Genomic DNA, 19307 nt, shown 5'->3' on the forward strand with positions numbered 1-19307 from the left:
AAAAAGTTAATGATGGAGATTTGACAATTTATTTGTCATCAAAGCCATGAAAACAAAACGTGATAAAAAAACTAGAGTCAACCTGTTAATTGTCAGAGTTTCTCAAGTTGACAAAAGACTAATTTACACAAGACAAAACTCAGTAAGACGATGATAAAGTCGCATTTCAAATTTTAGGAAATTAATTGGGATTTTCTATCTAAGACAACGATAAAGTCACATTTTTAAATTATAGAAAATTAATTGGGATTTTCTATATAAGACGATGATAAAGTCGCATTTCAGAAAGTTAATTGGAACTTCCTATTTAATACGACGAAAAAGTCGCATCTTCATTTTCATAAAATTAATTGGAATTTTCTACTCAAGCGTCATCAGAAGTCACAATCATGATTCCAAAAGAGCACTAATGATAACTATTTTCTATGAATAATATGTTATAGCAAAAAGAATTTTTTATCCAAATTGTGTCTTTTCAAACATTGGTCATCATTTCATCCAAAATTTGACTAATGTGGGGCATTATGTAAACACCAAAATTTGAACCCACCGTTGTGGATAAAAATTTAAAAATAAAGAATCTAAAAGAAATAAAAATAACGAAGTCATCATACATCATGGAATGCGCGCCCTGCAAAAGGCATATTTCATCTCGAAGCACGAGTTTCATCCCCTCATATGGTTTTTCGTTTTGTGATTCAATCATACGATTTCGTTTCAAAAACGAAATTTTTTCGTAAGTCGTAGTCAATAACTACAGCCACTTATTTTAATAAAATGTTTTGTTGTAGAATCATGCTTGTCTTTATTAATTTGTGAGTTTTTGTTAACTATTTTGAGTTAGTTTTTCGAAAAACGAAAAGATGAGTCACGGTTAGGAACCGGAATTTTAGTCGTGTCCTAAAACTGGTGGATATCAGTTTTCTTGATGATCAAGTCATTTTTCATTGGATAAAGAATAAGAATATATTCGTTAATAATCAATCACGTCCTTTTATCCATTGGTTAAGGAATAATAATTATGAAAAAGAATAAGAATCGGAATCAAAAACAAGGTGTAAGAGCCAAAAAGATTCGATTTTTCTCGGAAAATTCAGGGAGTGCGCCAAGCACATGACCATGCGCTGGACACACGCCTGTGTGCTCAGCGCACCAGGGCTTTGTGCGCCAAACGCATACATGTGTGACAAGCGCACCAAGGATGTGTCCAGCACAGGCTCATGCGTTACCCGATTAGCTTTTCCTTCAAGTTTTTCGATGCATTTCTACAAGTTAGGATGTATCTAGGGAGAGAATATTTTCTAAAAATATGATTTTGCCTAGTAGTGTAAAGATCAAAATTAAATCCAAAGATAATAATAAAATTTATGTTTCCAATACATTTGATGGTGTAAGGAGATTTGATGATGTCATTAGCATGATGTAGGATGATAAAAAGCAAAATTTTATGGATGACAAAATCTGATTTTCTACCTCCTTCAAACCCTAATTCATCACTTTATTTTCTATATATACCCCCCTTCTTTTTCTTTCAAAACACAACTTCAATACTACTCTCATTCACCATACTTTCTTCCATTAAAAACATCCTTAAAAAAAATAAAGCAAAAGTTATAATTAGGAAAGTAGTTAGTAAGTAATAAGTTTATGAAAAAAAAAACATAAAATGATTTTAGTTAGTAATTAAGTGAATTTGGAAACTTACATAGAAGTTAAGAAAAATAAAAAAAAAAAAGTAGAAAAATTTGCAAAGGAAGTGCATCATTGAGTTAGCAATGTAAAATTAACTCTCTCTTTGTTTTCTCTTATCATTTTTTTTAATCTTTATTTTGGAGTGACTTGGATATGTGAAAGTAATACTTCCTCCATTTCTATATAAGTGCAACACTTCTTGTTTTCACGTTTGCCAACGCATCATTTTAACCATTAATATCTTCAATTATCAATAAGTAAAAATTATAAAAAATTGATATTAAAAAAATTCACATTTAGACGAATCTAACAAGATCACACATGACTATGTTTTTCCTAAAATGTAAATCACCAAAGCTAATTAAAGTTTAAATTGTGAATAGTAAACACTATGCAAATGTTGCACTTATTTAGAAACGGAGGAAGTAATAGTTTTCCAACCTTAAATCACTCCACCTAGAATAGTCAACTCTAATGGGGGACTCTTAGAAAATATACGTCTACGTGACTTTTCTTAATCAAGTTGTGGTTCGTCAAAAAAAAAAAAACATGTTTTCATAAAAAAAATTCAAGTAAAGTTGTGCATGATCTCCTATAAAAAGAAAATGTGATGCTGTAACTATGGTCAGTTTTAATTTTTCGTCCTTAATCTCATTTTTCGCCTGTATTTTGTAAATAGTTTATAGAATGTAATATTTTTCTATGAAGTTCAAGATGAAATAATAGATTGTGCCTTGGAATTCATTAACAAAATGAAATTTGTAAAGTTAATAAAATTCATAAAAAGTTGTTGTGAAAAACTGATTTTGTCCAGTACCATATTAGCTTGTTCTTCCAATAAAGTTCATACTGAACTCATTTAGCTAAAATTAATAGAAGAAACATTTAAGTCGAAATTATCAAAAACAAAAACATTGAAGTCGAAATTGTCAAAAACAAAAATATTGAAGTTGACATTAGTAGCTTTCCAAAAACATGTAATGGGTGTTCATATGAAATTTGTATAATTTTATATTATTTTTTCAAAAATGTTCATGTAAACCACTGATTCTAGAACACTGATTTCTTCTTCAGTTAAGAAAATAAATAAAACTAATCTTCAAGATGTCCAATTTAAGTGAAAATTTCTAGTATATTCATTCAAAGTATCTACAATGCCTATGCCAAAATTTACTTCAAACTAAGTTCAGTATGTTGGATTTCAAAGGAGAAATTAGATAAAATTCTTATTTAACCGATTTTAGTATAAAATTCACCATAATTTCAAGTTGTAACTAAAAGTTTGTCAAATTTTAAATCAGCATAAAGAACTCGTTGACCTATCCATAGGTGTATAACATACGTAATTTCATGCTTTCTACTAGAAACTTATGATTTTTGGAAAGTAATTAAAGAATAAAAGTGTAATCTGGAAAGTTAAAATAAAGTGATAATATGTTTTCTTTTTCATACGAAAAAATGATAATTATAAGTCATTAAATTTTATGTTTCTCTTAAAATGGCTCATTTTTATTATGTAAAATACAAATCAATAAAAATCATCGTAAAAAATTAAATGAAAAAAGGTTAGTTAATCTCTAATTTTTTTAAGTTTTCAAATAAATATGAATTTCAAAGCTCATTCAACGAGATAATATCAAGGAGCATCATGGTGAAGATCAAGATTGAGAACTTGTATAAATCATATAATTTGTACATTTTTGTTGTAGTAAGAGTTTCTTTGTAAATAGTTATTACATCACTCAATTAATGAAAAAATATGGAGATGTTTATGCATAATTTTCATAAAATAATTCAACAAGTCTTTATTTTATTAAAATGATCAACCAATGTTATAAATATTGCATATTGGGTCCAATATATCATAGTATATGAATTAAACGAACCAATCTCAATTAAGACGAAAAATTATAAATCTAAATAAGTTCAATTGTATGATGATCCATCTTACATTTTAAAAACTGTTATCCATAATATTCAAATATATAAATTTATAATTTGACATAATTAGAAAGGTAATTATGATCTCCTAATTTATTTTAGGTCATTTCACGTGTTTCACTTTAAATGGTCAAATTTCGATTAACCAAACATAATCTCCAAATTCCATCTCAAATTGATTACTTTGCTAAAAATGACTTAATAATCTTTAATTAAGATTATTTCTCATCTACATAAAAGCCTTCAGCTAGGAATCAAATATCTCTTTTCAAGACCTCTTAAAAACGTCTAAGTTTAATAACTAATTGAGGTGATTACTTTCATCCCATTAATTAGTAATTAAGGTGATTACTTTCGTCCCATTTAATCACCAATTGAGGTGATTACTTTCATCCTAGTTAATCACTTATTAAGGTGATTATCTTAAACCTTAGCTAACCACTAATTAAGGTGATTAATTGAACACTTTTTATTTAATCAACTAATTGAGGTGATTATTTTGATCCTAAGTTTAATTACTAATTAAGGTGATTAATTTAAGCTTCATGTTTAATCACTAATTAAGGTTGTTGAGTCATGTAGTGTTTTGATGATTGCAAATAGATGATGATTATCTAACTAACATGTGTGTTTGAGAACATAAAACAAGTCATAGATAGTTGAATATATCACATCATGAAAGACTTCCAACAAATGAAATTCCTAAAATAGTTCCTAAAAGAAACACAAATAGAGCGGTTCCTAGGTACTCCCTCTGTTTTTTTTATCTTTCTCACTTTCCTGTGCACATCTCCCAACGCACATTTTTGAACTTATATATCTTTTATTATATATTAGTAAAAATTATAAAGATTGAATATTAATAATGTACCAATTGAGACGAATCAAACAAGATCCCACATGACCATATTTTTTCTTATAACTTGAAAAAAATTGAGAAGATTCTCTCTAAGTATGAATAGTGCAAAGATTCTAAGTGAGAACAATAAAAAAACAGAGGGAGTACATCCTAAGTGAAACATTGAATATGAAATTCTGGAGCATATCCTGAGTAGGAGCAGTAAGATAACATTTCAGTGTTGTGAAACAAGAAGTTCTTGAACAGGAACTATGAGTGTGAAGTTAATTAAAGGAACTAGCACACCGAAGTTCCAGAGGTGGAGCTATCAACATGCGGTTCTTGAGTTGGAGTAGCATGGAGCATGAAGGCAAAACATAGTGTTTATTTTCTAGGATTCATGCAAGTATGTGGAAACGTGAAAGGTAATGGAACAAGGTCAAAAGGAACTCTTGGAACTAAGAGTCAAAAGTATTTAAGAGTCAATAAGTCTGATGCATATTATTATCTTAATTTATAGGAATTTATTTAGAGTTTGTTTCTTAATAAATCTCTACTTGGTTAATTGTTCTTAGATATTGTGCATTAGTTGTTTTAGGATAACATTTCATTTTTAAATAAAGGATAAATTTTAAATAAAACAGTTTTAAATAAAAACGGTTTTAATTTTAGGATTTTGATTTTAATATCTTTATATGTATTTTATCATATTAGTTTTTGGAAAATAAAAAGGCTAGATTTATAACACGTACAATGAGTTTTTGTGAGTGCAAGAACTTGTAGACACGAGTTCCTGTACCAACTGGAACTCATGTATTCAGTCTTAGGAACACTGATTGGGAACAAACCTAGAGATAGTCTTAGGAACAACAAAGTAATTCTATAAATTGAACGTAGTCTTATAGTTTAAAGAGTAAGTCTTTTTTGTTTCTTAGTAAGTTAGACTTAGATCTTATTAATTAGGAAGTCAGTTTAGGAAAATATTTTATTTAGATTTTCTGTTTTAGAAAAGATATTATTTTACACATGCGTTTTTTGTGCAACATGCCACACGGAACCCAAACCATGTGGTCACATTACTATCCCGCCCAATTCCTCTTCCACTCAGATTTTTCATTTTCTCTCTCCTCCCGCCCCAAATCCCATATTCGCTTGCCCATTTCCTTCGTTCCTCCTTCCTCCCTCCTCCCTCCTCCTTCCTCAAATCTTCGACTTCTGCATCATCATCATCATCATCATCATCATCATCATCATCTGCGTCAACAACCACGTCATCCATGGCTACTCCCGCCCATTAATTCGTTTGCTTGGCTCTTGTTTGTTTCTCATCAAAAAAATACTCCAACCTAGCCTCGATATGATGGAGGTTTCTGATCATCTGTCCTTCGACACTGATGCACGACTCCAAAGCATCTGCATCACGGAGTGTAGCTTCAATAATATACTTGGTTTCTTGAAGCCTTTCAATCTGGGAGTGTATGTCCTTCGCAGACATGATTAATTTACCTGCTTTGGAACCCAGTTTCTCTACAACTAGTTTACCAAGCTCAATTCCTATGGCTTCAGCCATTTCACTCTCACTTCTTCTAAATGTGCTTTGAACCAGTTTGGGTTACACAAAAGGGTTTATGGTTGTGTTGTGGTTTTGGAATCTTTTAATTTATTTTTTCTTTGTGGTAGATACGAGGAAGGCAGATGGGTACTTAAATGATGATATGCTGTATGAGAGGCTTTTTTTTTTTTGAGGAAAGAGGAATGCTTGTTTTTAGAGAGAAGAAAGCATATAATTTCATAAAGTAGAGCTAATAGTAATTTGTGTATGACAATGTTGAATGAGATGAACACCTATTTTTAGTAGAAATAACTCCTTAACATTACAAAAAAGTAACCCTTAGTTATAGTAAAAGTAACCCCTAGTTATGGTAAAAGTAATCCCCTTAAAGTTACAAAAAGTAACTTATATATTCAGTAAAAGTAACCCCTATTTATAGTAAAAGTAACCCCCTTATAGTTACAAAAAGTAACATATACTTTCAGTAAAAGTAACCCCTTAGCATTAATAAAAGTAATCCCTGGTGTCAGTAATAACCATAGAGTAGAGCTAATAGTAATTTGTGTATGAAAATGTTGAATGAGATGAACACCTATTTTTAGTAGAAGTAACTCCTTAACATTACAAAAAAGTAACCCTTAGTTATAGTAAAAGTAACCCCTAGTTATACTAAAAGTAATCCCCTTAAAGTTACAAAAAGTAACTTATACTTTCAGTAAAAGTAACCCCTATTTATAGTAAAAGTAACCCCTATTTATAAAAAAAGCAACCCTCTTATAGGTACAAAAAGTAACCTATACTTTCAGTCTAAGTAACCCCTTAGCATTATAAAAAGTAATCCTTAGTGTTAGTAAAATAACCCCTTAGCATTCGATAAAGTAATCTTTAATTCACTAAAAGTAACACCTTAGCATTGAAAACAAACGCGTTTTACTTTTTATAAATAAATGAGATTACTTTAAATATATAATGGGGATACTTTTTATGAACTAATTAATGGGTTACTTGTACCTTTCTTATGATTACTTTCTATAAACATTTCAAGATATTATATAATAACTAGAGTTAATTTTGTGAACATATGAGGTTACTCGAACAAATAAATAAGGTTACTCAATCATGTAATTAGGGTTACTTTTATTAACTAATGAGGTTATTTTTATAATATAATGGGTCATTTGAAAAATATATGAGGGTTACTTGTAGAATAAATGGGTTACTCGTATGATAAAATAGGGGTACAAATAATAATAATTACTTATTATGAAGTAATGGGTTCCTCGTATCATAAAATAAGGTTACAAATATTAAGGTTTATACGTACATTTAGATAGGAATATCCGAAAACGGATTTATACTTGGGCTTTTTTTAAAGGGGACACGAGCATCATTATAAGGCCTAGCTTGGGCTTATTATTAGTTGGCCACGTCCTTATTTATCAATGCGTTAATGGTAAAATTCTAGAGAAAATAAGTGGAGAGAGAAAATAGGAAAAAAAAAATAGAGGAAATAAGAGGAGAGAGAAAATGAGGCAAAAAAATAGGGAAAATAAGAGGAGAGAAAAAATGAGGCAAAAAAAATAAGAAAAATGAGAGAGACATCAAAGAGAAAAAAAAAGAGTTTAAAAAAAATAAGAGAAAGAGGGGGGGGGGGGATTGCATAAGAGAAGAAGGGGGGCGGGGGGGGGGGGGTTGAGAGAAAGGGGATGGCCACACCATTAGTTGAAGGTGTGGCCCGCCTCATATAAAAGTTTGTGTATTTTAAAAGTAAAAATTTCATCTTTTGCATTTTCTGTCAGCTAAAAAAGGGATTTAGTTTTTGAAAAATATTTTAATAAAAGAAAAGATATTTTAGTTGTCGGTTTTAATTAAAGTAAAATTAATAAATTGATTTCCTGGTACATGTTCAATAGTTTACTTATTTTCCAAGTTCTATAACCCACGTTTACAGTATATACGTTCAATATGAACGTGGTGTTAGTGGGGGATCATGGAGCTTGTTCCTCAAGGTAAGGAATAACATGGGTTAATGCTTTAAACCACTAACACATGATTAATCCCACGTTCAGCCTAAATGACTGCTATAAATATACAAGTTCAATTAGGTTTCAAATCGTCTAACTTAGTTGAGTCATTCCACAAGAGTTTGACTAGTGTCATTCCAAAGGGTCTGACTTGTGCCATTGCATAAGGTTTGGCTTAAGGAATAATGTTAGATAAGATTTATATTTTCTATTCCTCGTTTTGAGTCCGTTCCTATGAGTTTCAAGTTCCTACGAGTATCACGTTCCTTTACAATTCTTCAGTTTATATATATACTAGAGTTTAACCAAATTATCAAGTGTTTGTATTTGAGTTTGGAGTTAAATGGTTTGAGTGAACTCTTGTAATGGGACTTGGTTCAGAGTTTGAGTGAATTCTGTTATCAAGTTCGAGTTAGGAACTTGAGTAAGTTCTTGTTGTGTATGCGTAGGCTTAGGGTGAAGTCTATCTAGGGGTGAAGGGTTTGAATAAACCTTTTGTAAAGAGTTGTGGGAATTCTTGAAAGACTTATAATTATAATTAAGTCTGGAGTGTTGAGTGGAGATTGTGAGATAGTTGGAGTTTCAAATGGAACTTGCGTATGTAATAGGTTGATAGAGGAGGTATCCTGAGGAGGTCGTGGTTTTTATTCTTGTATTGAGACAAGAAGTTTCCACGTAAGAATATCTCTTGCACTTTCAGTTCCTTATTGCTTATGTTTTAAATTCCTCATTATTTGGGCAATAAGTTCTACACTACAATTCACCCCTCCCCCCCCCCCCTCTTGTAGTGTTCCTAGTGAAGTAACAAAGGTGATTGTCTTTCCTCCTAAGTTTAATCACTAATTGTAGAGGTGTCCATCTAGGTCACCAGGTGGGTTTGGGTTGACCCAACCTAGGTCGGAATGATTTGGGTCGGAATAATCTAGGTGAGAGTGTGCTATGGGTCGAAACTGGGTGGGTTGGGTGGACTTGGGTCGAGTTCTGGGTGAGGGAGCTCTCGAAAGTGGGTCAAAACTAGGTCGGGTGGGACTGGGTCGACCTGTATTTGGGTTGGGTGAATTTGGGTTAGAATGGAATAAGGTGAAATTGGCCCAAATCAACTTTCGTAATAACTTGGGTCGAAATAAATCGGCTTTCGGAATTACTTGGTTCAAAAGAAATTGGCTTTCGAAATGACTTGGGTCTGAAGAAATCGACTTTCTAAATGACTTGGGTCGAAAAAAATCGGCTTTCTAAGTGACTTCGGTCGGAAGAAATTGGCTTTCGAAATGACTTGGGTCGGAAAAAACGACTTTCGGAATGACTTGGGTCGGTAGAAATCGACTTTTGGAATAACTTGGGTCGGAAGAAATCGATATCGGAATGACTTGGGTCGGAATAAATAGGTTGTCGCAATGACTTGGTCGGAAGAAATCGGTATCAGAATGACTTGGGTCGGAATAAATCAACTTTCGAAATGACTTGGGTCGGAAGAAATCGGTTTTCGAAATGAGTTGGGTCGGAATTAATTGACTCTTGATAGGACCTGGGTCGACTGAAGCGTCAAACCGGCGGCGTATTGACTTGGGTCAGAAGAAATCGGCTCTCTTAATGACTTGGGTCGGGATTGTTATAACATGTGACATACTAATATTGTGAATTGTGAATTTTGTGATAATATATTACTAATTTAAAAAGTTACTAAACTAAGACTTATAATTTATATAGTTATATTATTGGGCCATTGGCTATTGTCCATAAGGTTATTTATATTCATGATTGCATAAGTATTCAAGCAACAACCATAAGGGTTAAGGCATAAGTCCATACTTATTATTGATTAGAGTCAATAAATTATTAAACTTATACATTTAGTTAGTTAGAGTTAGTGAGTTACTCACTCTCAAGTCTCAATGAGTCACTATATAGCAACAAAAAGAGTTAGAATTAAAGAATTAGGTTGACATTAATGAAAGCATCGTAATTATAAAATTGTTCGACTTTCATCGTTCATGGAACAACTGAACAAGTAACAATGATCAACGTTAATCGAATATGAAGATGATACATAATCATATCAGTAGAGGATGAAACATTGAAATTATGAAAGTAGATCATATTTAATGCCAAATCACCAATCATATCAGTGGAAGATCAAGATCATTGATGTTTCGGTTGTTGATCTTAAAAGATAGTAACATAGGAGGCGGTCTTATTAAATGGTTCATATAAGAAAAACCACGTTTCGGTTATTTATCTTACAAAATAGGGCTCGATTTTATTACACGATTCACAATAACTGAAGCATCATTAGAATAGATTGATTGACTTTCGTTAAGTTAAGGTTCACATAAATCAAATGATCATAAGATTGATTGTCTTTGACATTAATCAAAACCATCAAAAGATTGATCGTCTTTCATCTTTCGTGTTACAGGGTACTTCATACAAGATAAGACTCGATCATCGATGTTATTACACAGTTAACAATAATCGAACCATCATTAGAATAGATTGATCGACTTTCATCATTGATATTTCAGTTGTGGATCGTAAAAGATACTAAGATAGTAACATATGACTTAGGAATCTCGAGTCCATTTGATTATCCGTCTCTTTGAGTTGTTATACGTATCGTCGTATCGGTATTATGTTATTACAATTTTGGCTTAACAGTTTCACACCATTCATAATAATCTTTACATGAATCAACTTATTTAAAATTAAAAATACTAATTAAACTTTTAAACACTAGTGGAAAAATAAGGAAGGGCTGCGCTAAAAACGTCCCTTAGGGCTGCGCTTTTTTACAGTAGCCCTTCACTTTTTAAGTAGGGTTGCACTTTTCAAACGCAGCCCTTTAAGCTTAGAAGGGTTGCGCTTTTTAGGTAAAAGTGCAGCCCTTCTAAGCTTGAATGGCTGCGCTTTTTAGGTAAAAGCGCAGCCCTTCCTACGAAAAAAAAATACTTCATCCGTTTCAAAATAGATGATACATTGTCTATTTATGGGTGTTTCAAAATAGATGATACATTGTTTTTTTTTTCCTTATTGAGTAACTTTTGCCTTACACTTTTACCATTTTACTTAATTAATACATGTGGTCCCCAACTTTTTCTTTCTCCCTCCTCTTCACATGGGACCACTAGAATTAATCTACCTCCCTTTATACTACTTAAACATACTTATGAAATTTTGCCTAGGAGTCCGTTTTAATCACAATGTACCATCTATTTTGAAACGGAGGAAGTATAAAAAAAAAATTTGACATTTTTTTACTCATATATTAATCTCACATTTTCTGAATTTTAACATTTGCATTAAATCTTAAAGTAAACCATCCAAATCCAAAAGGGGAATAGGGAATATGGTCAGGAAAACTAAAACTAAAACAGAAAATCAAAAAATGTTATCACATAATTGCAGAACGAAAATGAAAAAAAAAAGGAACAAAAACTAAAACTAAAATACAGAAGAACAAAAATGAAAAAAAAGGAACAAAAACTAAAACTAAAATACAGAAGAACGAAAATGAAAAAAAAAGGAACAAAAACTAAAAGTAAAATACAGAATAACGAAATGAAAAAAAAGGAACAAAAACTAAAATATAGAAGAGAAAAAATTATAGATCTGAAAATACAAGAACATTAATCAAAACAAAGATTAAGAAATTATAGATCTGAAAAACAGTAATTATTTTGGGGTGTCAAAAACAAGAACATGCGACCTGGCCTAATCCTTGGGTCTGTTCCTTTCTATGACTTCCATGGCGCGAGCTTCTTCTGCGATGGAAAAACAGTAATGTTTTCAGTTGGACATGAATTTCTGCAGAAGTGACCTGGCCTAATATTTCGGTCACCAGACTCACCATTGTTCCTCCACCTCTGTTTTTAGGTGAATTTCTGCAAGGTTTTTCTATTCAACCACTTCTTCTTACACCCACTCAAAATTATTTCATTATACAAGTCTTGAGGATCCCATGAACAAGATGATTGATCATCTAATAATTGAAACTCATCTAATATTTGATCAGGTGGTTGATATTTTTGCGCTTTTATTTGTCTATCTGGGAGGGTGAGAGAGAAGAGAGAGAGAAGAGGGAGGGTGAGAAAGAAGAGGGAGGCGTGAGAGAGAGAGAGAGGCGTGAGAGAGAGAGGAGAGTGTTTAAATTGTGAGGGCTGCGTAATTCTTTTTTTTAAAAAAAAGCCCATAGAAGGGTTGCGCTTTTTAAAAAAGTGCAGCCCTTCTATAACAGTAGGGCTACGCTTTTTAGTAGGGCTGCGCTTTTTAAACAAGCGCAACCCTTCACAAAATAGGGTTGCGCTTGTCTAAAAAACACAGCCCTTCTCTTTACAGTAGGGCTGCGTTATTTAGACAAGCACAACCCTTCTATGTGAAGGGCTGCGCTTTTCTATTAAAACACAACCTTACTTTAACGAAGGGCTGCGTTTTATTTAAAAGCGCAGCCCTACTGTATAGAAGGGCTGCATAATGAAGAAAGCACAGCCCTTCCTTTTTTTCCCCTAGTGAAAGTTTAGTAATTTAAGTAGATTACTAATTACTAAATAAATTTACAAGTCAATACTAGAAGTCTAGATTAGTTGTCTTACTTGTCTAGAATTATAAATTTCGAAATTAGAAAATAGAATACTTAAACTTAACCTTAACCATTGATCTAAGAAAGTTAAAATCCAACCATTGATATTTTGAAATACTTGTGCTTGGTCACTCTTGATGTTCATTGGTCAAAAAAATAAATCAAGGATCATGGTTTGAGACTATTGATTAGCAAATATCAAATTCATTTCTTTACTCTCTAAAATCTAAAATCTTAGAATCTCTAAAATCTTAGAACTCTATAAAATCTCATCCATTCACTCTAATTAAAATCCAACGGTTGAGATTATGTCATTAACCCTAGAATTCCCTACTATATAAACCCCCTTTTTAAACACCCCCCCTCATTTCGCCTCTGTCTGAACGACTGAACTCTCTAGAGTCTTCACTGTCCTCTCATTCTCTCTCAGTCCTTACTCCTCTTTCCCATCAAAACCCTAAAAGAAACCCTAAAATTCTCAGCCTTTCTCTCATTTTTTCCGATCAAAACCCAAAAAATCTCAATTTCTCTCTCAGTTTTTCCGATCAAAATCTTAAAGTTATCAGTTTCTCTCTCATTTTTTCTCTGAAATTCTCACTCTCTCTCTCTAAAAAAACTTATGATTTGAAGAAAACGCTAATTTTTTCAGATTTCTCTCATTTGCGAGTTGTAGTGTTAGAAAACGCTATTTTTTGCAAAGATCTGCAGAACTTTGAGGTTTGTGGTGAAAGATATGAGGAAAAAGACAAGGATCTGAAGAAAAAAGGCATGATCTAAAGAAAAAGGTAACATATTGAAGATCGGGGGAAAAAAGCAAAAAAGGGTAAATGTAATATTTAAAAATGTTATGTCACAACCACGTAAGTATTCTAATTTTCATTTTTTTTTTTAGAATTAGGTGAAGATCTGCTTGATTGTGATTGTGGGATATGTGATGGTCCAGATTTGCAGATCTGCTGAAATATCATATTTATATTTGTTTTTTGTCATATGTACTCAGATCTGGAATTTTAGGGTTTGTGCTAAAAAAATTTATGCATGAATTATTTAGTTTTTTTATTTTAATATATGTTTATTTTGCTATTTGAAATTATGTAATTATATTTATTTTGTGATATGAAATTAATCAATTTTGTGTTCGTTTTTAATTATCTTGTATAATGTATTATATTAGTTTTTGTCATATATCTTAATTATTTAGGTCCATTTTGTTGTTTGTTTCTGTTTGTGTTTAAGTTTATGGGTTTGTGTTAGGGTTTTGTGTCCGGGTTCGTATTCGGGTTTTGTGTTTAGGTTTGTGTATGCGCATTATATTTGTCGTTTATGGAATTATGGGTTTGTGGTAGGGTTTTATGTATGGGTTTCTGTTTCTGGGTTTTGTTTTCTAGGTTTATGTTATGGGCTTGTGTTCTTGGTTTGAGTTATGGGTTTGTGTTTCTGGGTTTGTGTTTTGGGTTAGTGTTTATGCGTTTGTGTTTATGGGTTTGTGTTCCTGGGTTTTGTGTTTAGGGGTTACTGTTTAGGGTTATTGTTGAGGGTTTAACCCTAAACCATGAACCCTAAACCCTAAACCTAACACTAACCCTAACCCTAAACCTTAAACCCTAACCCTAAACCCGACCTTGACTTTAACCCTTACCTTGCCCTAACCCTGGCCTAACCCTAGAGGCTTAGACTCAGTCTTATTTAAACTTTAAATGTGAGTGATTTATTTTCAGTTGATTAATTGACATTGGACTCCATTATTGGGTCCAATTCCCTTTCTGTTGAGGAGGTGACCATTTCTCCCCAAACTCATGACCTTGTCCTGTTTAGGAGGCGTGCTGCCAAGGTTTGGCAGCACTTTATGATCAAATAAAATGGCAGAGAGAAATATAATTAACTAACTAAGACTAGTTAAGGCCTTATCAATTCTCTCAAAAGTATTATTTTCACCACATTTTCCTTCTCCAAGAGAATGGCACAACAAGAATGTCAGCCTTTAGCGTCCACGAAAATCGGATGCTAAAAATGCGGAATCGGACGCTAAATATATTAGCGTCCGCTAACGGACGCTAAAAGGCTGATGCAAAACCCTTGGTCGCTAATTCTCCAAATAGCGTCTGCTAAACGGACGCTAAAAGTTTAGCGTCTGATATTTCTAATTTAGCGACCGTTAGCTCCGCGGTCGCTAATTAGCGACCGTCCACTCTAATTAGCGACCGCCTGGTCAGTCGCTAATTAGCGACTGAGCACAAACAGACGCTAAGTAGCGACCGCTTAAGCAGTCGCTAATTAGCGACCGTTTACGTGGCAGTCGCTAATTAGCGACCGTGTCTCAGACGCTAATTTTGAAAGCTGTCGGTAAACTTTTAGTACGCCTTTGCTCTTTTTTTTCGCTTTTGGTTAACTAATATTAAATGTAATAGCTTTTCGCTTTTAATTAATTGATATTAAATGTAATAAGATATGAAATGATGCAAATACCATACTTCTTTTATTAAGGCAAACAAATTAATCAATTCAATTATTATTAATAATAAATGTAGATACAAGTGAAAAAATAATTCTAGAACTAAATTCTAGTATACTTGGAACAAAATCTAATACAAATCTCATATAATTACATGTACACTTTAAACTCCACAACAAAAATCTAGAACCAAAATGGACTTCAAATCTGGTATTGGATCAAAACTAACTTCAAATCTGGAACTCAAACGTAAATCTCATAACCCTGCAAATCAACAAAAACGAAGAAATTAATGAATGAAATTAACCAGAAAAAAAACAATTATTAACAAGAATCATTAATATGAATTAAATGAATGACCTGTCTCATAAGATAATTGGCAACATGTCGCTTTCCATGAGCCACTTCCTCTATCGCCTTCCGGTCGTATGTGTACCCGTCAGCTGCCACATATGGGTCCTCCATGAAATCCTGTTGTAGGAATCAAGTGAAATCACAAGGATTACTTGTATATTTTCTTATAAGATAGATGAGCAAGGGATTTAGTCTCCTTGTAATCAAATAGGGAATGACATGCATACCTTGAGTAGGATGAGTATTCACCTCTACCACCAACCCCAATGTACAAGTCACCCCCAGTTCACACTTATCCACCACTCACTCCTGTTAACAAGTCCCCACCTCTTCATGAGTATCCACCATTTAGAATTATTGAGATTAAAATTACATTTTAACTCATTATTGTGATCATACCAACCATTATTACTAAAAGTAGGTCCAATCAAGACAAAATAAATCATAAATGTATCAAGACACAAATATAGGAAGGAGACTTACCATAGACACAAATATAGGTCTTCTTATATTTGCTATAACTAGCTTAACAACCTTCCAATATGTAGCATCTACTTTGTGGACTAAAACAGTTTAAAGTCTCCTCAGCCACTATTATTAAAGAAGTTTTAGTACTTGTCTGGTAGGCATAAAAATTTACAAGCTATGAAAATAAATGGATTATGGCACTATGGTGGAACAATAAATTAATCTCCAACATCCAACATAAAGAGATTAACATACCTCAATACTATAATTAATCATTCCTGTAACTTGGTAATCCTGCATGCACTCAGAGATGCTGCTAATGGCTCCTTGCTCCAGCAGTATCTGCAGCAGGAAGATACATTTCAGGTAAGAAAAAGCATAAGCTAAAATGTCTAGTGCAGCATGACGTTACCTGCATGTATGGCATCTCGCTGACAACTAACAAGTAGTATTCACAAAGAACTATTTAGAAAAAGGTTCAAGTGTTCAAACACTAGTAATAGATTACAGTATTCTCTATGTCCCTTAGTTTCTTCACACAATAGGGTTTAACACAGATATAAGGCTAAAATATCTGTGAGATGAGGCATGAGATGTGACAGTTAAAATCCGTGTTTATATTGAATGTGGAAAAAAAAGTTCGGACATCCATATTAAGGAAGTGCGAAAACTATAAAGGGATGGAGGAACTGTAAAATTGCTGCTATAACCAAATAACAAAATTACAGCAGCGTTCAATAGAATTACAGGTCAATGTAGACAGATGTTTCTAAAGTAACCAATAGTTTATGCTCAAAGAGGTTGATTAGAAAAAGTAGGTCAGACCCTCTTTCATGACTCTCCCATCAATGAACTTCCCTTTTATAGAATAAGAGGAAAACAAAAGCAATTTGGAAAGAAATGATATAATAATGGGGCCAAACATGCGTGCCTCCTTCAAAACATGTAGTAACTATTTAGCAGTTATTAAATTTTGTTATTTAGCTGCTAAATAACATTATACCTTAGTTTAGGTTCCAATTTACTAATCTATTGCCAGATAATGGTTGCATCAAGAATCAATACCACTAAAAAAGTAGCATAGCATGGTACATTACTGCCTTAATGATAATGGTTGCATCAAGAATCAATCCTATTACAAAACCGCACTAAAATAGTAGATTATTGTCTTGACTCTTGCCAAATAATGATTGAATCAAGCATCAATCCTTTGAACACACAGTGTACTGAAATAGTAGATTATTGCCAATCACACAATGCTCAAAACAAACACAGCCGCATAGTATTGAACATCGAGAAATAGTTATAAACCTAATGGCAATAAACCATTGAATGCCAAGCCCAAATTCACAAGATTACCTCCTTAGATGCGCAAAGTTGGTAAAAGCAATGATAATTCCTTTCAGGATTGGTAATCTGAACAACATGAGACCTCTCTAGAAGGTAGGTCCTGATTGCAGCACCAGAAATTCTACCGTCTATGTCAAACTGGATCTCAACAAACTTGCCAAAACAACTGCAATAAACAGTAGAGGAGGATGACCAACCCCAATTAAGAGAACTGAAGACAGAAAAGATCATGATAACAAACCAACAAAGGAAACACATTCTGTCTACATGGTAAATATTCACAGTAACACACACCCTTCTACTATCTAGTTAAATAACGAAACACATGAAATTAACATTCCAAGCATCACAACAATCTTTATGGCACGATGATGACATGATCTCAAAGCTCTTCACATATAGTCATCCACGGCAAACTAGAAGATATGCAACTACATTAACATTTCATACAAGATAAACAAGAACAACAACAAACCTTACACACCAACAAATCAAGAGCTGACAATAAACATCATAGCTAAAACTAAGCAAAAATGCAAAAGAAATAATCGAAAGGCCGATGAAATTTAAACATTCATAAGGAGATTGAGAAGGACCCAAAATCATAACATTAAAGTACCGCATATTCTCTTCCGAGGGAGAAGCGCTAATTCCAGGAGCTACATTGAAAGTTCCACAGGATTATAAATTATACTCAAAAACTGCAGGACAACAACAAATTCAAAAAAAAATAATCGCAATAAAAGAATCTGCAAAATCACTACCAAAAGTTGAACTAATTCTAAAATACAACAGACCCATCAAATGTTTTACAGAAGTTACTTAGAGGACCAGCAAATCTATTTGCAATATTTATGCATACTACATGTTACGAAAAACCAATCAGCAAGGGTCCAAAGTGAAACAAATTCTGTCTTCATAAATAATTACAAAGTAATGGCATAACAAAATTTAATAACTGCTAAATAACATATCAAAACACCAGATAGTCCACCAGATTAAAAGTTCAACATAAAATCATAGCACAAAAACCCGACGAAAAAATCAAGAAAAAACCAGATCTGAAACAAAAATCGAAAAAGAGAGGATAAATAAAAATTGAGAAAACGAAAAAAACATACGAAAAAAGGATTCGAAAATAAAAATCGAAAAAAAGAGAGGATAAATATGGGGTTTTGAAGGAAGAATTGAGAAATTAACAAAAAAAAACTAGATCTGAAACAACCCACATAAAAAACCCAAAAAAATCACTAACCCTAAAACGAAAACCTGCGACGGTGATTGGCTCAGAAATCGATCGAACCTCCTACAAATCAGAGAAAGTGTGGTAGCGGACCATTGAATTTCGTCGACGGTGATCGAACCTCCTTCAAATCAGAGAAAAAAATAGAAAGGAAGAAGAAAAGAAGAGCGAGAAAGAAGACGAAGAAAGAGGTGAGAGAATAAGGACAGATAGAGATAGGGTTGGAAATAAGGTGGGTCGTGTTTTTTTTAATGACCATTGATTACCGTCCGTCATGTTAGACGGTAAACTTGTTTCACGGATGCTAATTAGCGTTCGCTCCAAAGACGGACGCTAATTTTTCAAAAACGGACGCTAATTAGCGTCCGTCCAAAAATGGACGCTAATTTTATCAAGACGGACGCTAATTTGCGTCTGATGGGTCCGGACGGTAAATTCAGACGCTAAAAGCGCGGATTCTTGTTGTGTGGATTACCATAAAGCGGAAGCCCAATACAATTAAGCATACTACAAATATTATTCATGCGAGAAAGTGTTTAGAAGTTAAAAACAGCTCCCCCAAGTTTATCATTGCGGGAGCTATTCTCATTAAAATCTCCTAGGATCATAAACGAAAGAGCATGAGAATTAACAAAACTAATAAGTTATTCACAAAAATCAATTTTGTCTTGACTCTTAGCAGGGGCATAGATAAAGATTGCAATAAAGACTACATTAAAAATAAGTTAGTATTACAAGCCACAAAGTGGGCCGATTTATAGACAATAACCAACTCAAAAGGATTAATAACCACAAGCCACTAGACATCCCTTGGGGATGA

The 19307-nt window shown here is 32.9% G+C and overlaps 1 long non-coding RNA gene across 3 annotated transcripts; it reads right to left on the reverse strand.

Annotated features, from left to right (window-relative positions):
- Positions 1-14994: 14994 nt before the first annotated feature.
- On the reverse strand, positions 14995-18933 carry LOC125491673 (uncharacterized). 3 transcript variants are annotated; one of them, XR_008970305.1, is made up of 7 exons: positions 18500-18933; positions 17817-17903; positions 17254-17410; positions 16150-16236; positions 15654-15735; positions 15433-15543; positions 14995-15336 (listed from the first exon to the last, which is right to left on the reverse strand). It is a non-coding gene; the product is annotated as an uncharacterized LOC125491673 (long non-coding RNA). The 3 variants fall into 3 exon arrangements; XR_007268412.2 differs by having other exon boundaries at positions 17817-18930; XR_008970304.1 differs by lacking the exon at positions 17817-17903 and having other exon boundaries at positions 18500-18928.
- Positions 18934-19307: the final 374 nt, after the last annotated feature.

The sequence above is a fragment of the Beta vulgaris genome, chromosome 7 (genome assembly GCF_026745355.1).
Source record: "Beta vulgaris subsp. vulgaris cultivar EL10 chromosome 7, EL10.2, whole genome shotgun sequence".
Classification (NCBI taxonomy): Eukaryota; Viridiplantae; Streptophyta; class Magnoliopsida; order Caryophyllales; family Amaranthaceae; genus Beta; species Beta vulgaris.